This window comes from Plutella xylostella, chromosome 6, assembly GCF_932276165.1.
Source record: "Plutella xylostella chromosome 6, ilPluXylo3.1, whole genome shotgun sequence".
Lineage (NCBI taxonomy): Eukaryota > Metazoa > Arthropoda > Insecta > Lepidoptera > Plutellidae > Plutella > Plutella xylostella.
Genome location: NC_063986.1, coordinates 1,751,160 through 1,755,586, shown reverse-complemented (window position 1 = coordinate 1,755,586; position 4,427 = coordinate 1,751,160). Strand labels below are relative to the sequence as shown.

Sequence of the window (4,427 nt, the reverse complement as noted above, 5' to 3'; positions counted from 1 at the left end):
ATGTGATTGCTCTGGAACTACTAGCCAAGCGTTATGACAATAAATTGATTGTTATAAACCACCACATAAACTCAATATTAGATATGAAACCGATCACTAAATGTACAGCACAGAATATAAGGGAATTCATAGCTACAGTCAGACAGCATAGTAGTGCGTTGAAAGGCTTAAATATACCGGTTGACTCATGCGACTTAATAATAATTGCGATCATTCAGCGGAAACTAGATCAATATACATTGCAAGGGTTTCACTTTCTTTGTCTTTTCTAGATAAAAGAGCTGCAGCAATGGGAAACATCACATCCTGCGAGTCTACAGGCCAGAGTGTGAGTAAGGACACTCCAAAAAAGCCGTCATACATAGCTAACAACATCAAACCCATCACTGAAGAACCCACATGTAAGTACTGTCATGCTTCTAATCACAAACTATTTAGATGTGAAAAGTTTAAACTAGCTGCAGTGCATGAAAGGATTTCATATGTGGCCAACAATAAGCTATGCACTATATGCCTCAACAACCACCAAAAATGCAGATTTTTCTTTAAGTGTGGTATCTACAAAGGCAAGCACAACACCTTGCTTCATAATAGCCAACCCGCTGCCGCTGCTGCTACTAATCATGTTTCATTGATGTCTAACATACAGAGTGAGGTATTATTGCCTACAATATCTGTCAAGCTTCAAGCTAAAAATGGTGAGCATATCTATGCTAGAGCTCTACTAGATTCAGGGAGCTCTGTAAATTTTATCCTAAAGGATCTAGCTAAGCGAATTAATACTGAGTTCTTCGATGAAGAAAACAATTGTTGGTGTGTGCAATGCTTCCAACACAACCAACCAAAAGGCTCGATTTGCTATCCAGTCAGCCAACAGTGATTATAAACTCACTGTTCTATCATGCATTGTCCCCAACATAACATCTTCAATGCCTCATTTCCGTGTCAATGTACAGGACATCAACATACCATCTCACATTCAGCTTGCCAATGCTTCAGCGAACCTAGAAATATAGATATTTTACTTGGGTGTGACATCATGTTTCAGATCCTACTGCGTGAGAGACTGCCAGTGATACCAGGTCAGCTGTTTCTACACAACACTCAGTTCGGCTACATTGTTGCTGGCACTGCACCATTGAACAGCGACGGATGTTCATCACTACCAAGTAACTTTTGCAAGTCAGTATCTGAGGCTGTCTCAACAGAGTCTTTAAATAGGAAAATAGATGGGTTCTGGGAATGTGAGAAGGTACCTGAAAAAGGGAACTATATTCCTACTGAATTAAATCCAGCTGACTGTCTGTCAAGAGGTGTAGATCCTCACAGTCTACTGAATAATCAATTTCATGAAACTGAATTCAAACATAGTGTAGAATCAGTAAATGTGCCTCAGAACTTACCTGAGTTAAAGTGTGAGGCTGAGAAAACAAATATGATACATGCTTAGAGTATATAGATACATGCAATCGGTTTAATATAACCATAAGCCCATAAGCAGTTTATTTGGTTCTTTATGATTGGCTTTGCAGACATACCATCCCATTGTCAGCTTGCCTTCTTACATCTCTTCTTATATCTTTATTTAATATTTTTTTTCTTCTAAATTTCAGCTTTCCTATTTTTTCGGGAATACCGCCGCTGCCCCCGGGCCATGCCTCTATAATGAGAAGGTAAGTGTAGAAATATATTATTTTAAAACAATAAAGTCATTTAAATGATATTGAAACTGATAGACCAGTGTAGCTCAGTCGGATAAGCGCCCGCTTCTCGCGCCAGAGATACGGGGGTCAACACCCACATGTGCCAATGAGTTCTTTGAATTTAAGTACAATGTATACCATCGCTCTTACGGTGAAGAAAAACATCGTGAGGAAACCTGCATATCTAGATTTAGCTCATCTAGATATGTGATCTGTTCCTCTCTACCAACCCGCAGTGGACCAGCTGTATCAGGGCCTCTAGTACGGGTTTTGCAATTTACGTAAACGAATTTTTTTTTGTTTTCTTCTGTCACCTGCATAGATTATCTGTCAAAAGTTTCATGATAGTTTCCGCTAGAGGCGCCACTTTGTATGCGAGAAAACTGAAACTTTTATAGTTTTTAGTTCACACAGCAATGTTATTTATTTGGCACGCCTATTTATTAATGTATCGTTTCTTGCCAACAGATCACCTGGGTGAAGATGACGATGCAACATCGACATGTCGAAGTACCCAGCGAATGTGACGACAAAACTACTAAATGGATTTTGATCAACAGACAACCTGGATAGGCAACTTTTTAAAAATCCTAGAATCACTACCAGAAAACTTTTTAGCTCTAAGTTTTATTTTAACAGTTACTAGAAAATAAAACCGAGAGCATGTTAAATAAAACAAACCAACACCTATCCCAAAAGAAATGGTAGAAACATAATCAACAAAATATATCATACAGGTTACCAGATAAGGCAAGTAATAATGAAAAATAATTTATCTATCTTTTATCATTGCATGTTATTGTTATAATGTATTTCTACCTATGGGTACAATAGTGGGAGTAGCCTGTATTTATAGTTGGTGAACAAATTGCTTGCTAATGATAAGGCACGGAATTAAAAGGGACAGTCAGAATTGATGGAGCATTTACAACGTAGGTAAACAAATTCCTACACATATCTCAAGTCCTACATATTCAGAGACAGTCATATAAGAAAGGGAATGACTGTTTATAACCACAATAGCCGAAACTGATGTGGCATTTCTCAAAAATTAAACCGGGGGAAATTACAAAGATCTTATCAATGCTATGTAAAAATTGGATATTATCTATTAAGTTTTGTATTGACTTACCTGTAATTCTATTGTACACAAGCACCAAAACAAAACCAAAAGCTAGTAACTTTTTACAAACACTCAGCACCAAAAACAGCACAACGAAACGAAGAGGCTCTTGTTAGCACTGACAGTTCCGTTCCGTTCGCAGGTCGATCGACTCGGAGAGGTTAGCCACGGAATGCGCAATGTTTTGACTATGCGCATTGACCTTCATTAATGCCATGCGCACTAATTATTTCCAATATTGTAGTTTAATAATTGGATTAGCAGAATATTTAACAAGACAGAAATTAAAACCCTAAAGAATACGTATGTTTATAAAAATGAAAACAGCTGTATTTATTTTAACTCTTTGGACACATGGCGCCATCTGTTGCCGAGTAGCGGTAATAATAGCGACACCTGTTGTCGAGTAGTAGTAACAATGAGTTAGTGCAGTGAGAGTGAAGTGAACGTAACAATTATATTATTTATATATATTTTAATATTTATAGGTTCTATTTAAGTTTAGGTTTATTAGTAGATCACATTTTATTCTGTTTTATTTAATAAAGTATACTCTTACTTAAAAGAGCTATGATATAATTCAAGCTATCGATTTTAACTGTTACTTGTATCCATATTCTGATTGATAAATAATAAATTTAGAAATATCATTGTGATTTTAATCATACCTACTTATAACAATATAAAATAATTTAACATGATTGTGTTGATGTAGTTTCTAATGTGGATTTGTATACTTAAAATAAAATAAATTTGTCTTGGCATCTTTTATTTACCTACATATTAAGAACCCAAAATAAGTCTGTAATATAACTGGTTACATTCATTACTGTATGTATTTTTAAAAGTAACTATCATTAAAATAAAAAAAATAAAAAAGATCTTTAGTTGCTTTAGTTAGATTCGATCCACAGACCACAGGGATCTAGTTCGAGGCTGTAACCAACTGGGCTGAGGTGCTGATAATTGTTTTAGTGAAAAATTCCTTCACTTTCTTCCCTAGCCGACAACTTACTTAATACATATTTCAGATGCTTACACTTTTCATTATTTTGAAGTCCCTTGACCATATACGTACATAAAGTAGTTATTGCTACGATCTATATACCATCGTCTATCCATTACATACACTCGATGAGTGGTAGATTTAGTTCTTATCAAGTTTTAACTTGATTAACATAACATAATATTTTCCTATATGGGCGACTATTTTTTCATGATTATGAAGAAATAACCCATTGTGGCGGGATACTGTTAGCACTACATGCTAGAGAATACTTCAATGAACTTATAGACATACAACACATTTACTAACGTGCTCCGAGAGATTAATTACGTCACAATTACATTATATAGCGACATAACCGCAAATATGAGCGACAATTTTTTCATGATTTTGAAGAACAAGCAAATCTACCCAAATTCTGTTAGCACTAGATGCTAGAGAATATTTCAATGAACTTATAGACATATATCACATTTACCAACGTGCTCCGAGAGATTAATTACACCACGATAAATTTACGGCTTCTTTGCGCAATTTGCTGTACAATGTATTCAGGCGCTTTCTCTTTGATTGATTATTTTGAAGTCAATTGAGC

General features: G+C 35.6%; 2 long non-coding RNA genes across 3 annotated transcripts; one reads left to right on the top strand and one right to left on the bottom strand.

The window, feature by feature from the left end:
* Positions 1–270: 270 nt before the first annotated feature.
* LOC125488633 lies at positions 271–2,754 on the top strand. The gene is made up of 4 exons (XR_007266361.1): positions 271–401; positions 1,049–1,182; positions 1,614–1,673; positions 2,172–2,754. It is a non-coding gene; the product is annotated as an uncharacterized LOC125488633 (long non-coding RNA).
* LOC125488634 lies at positions 401–3,684 on the bottom strand. Of its 2 annotated transcripts, XR_007266363.1 has the most exons (3): positions 2,836–3,684; positions 1,404–1,660; positions 401–1,004 (listed from the first exon to the last, which is right to left on the bottom strand). It is a non-coding gene; the product is annotated as an uncharacterized LOC125488634 (long non-coding RNA). The 2 variants fall into 2 exon arrangements; XR_007266362.1 differs by lacking the exon at positions 401–1,004 and having other exon boundaries at positions 1,261–1,660.
* Positions 3,685–4,427: the final 743 nt, after the last annotated feature.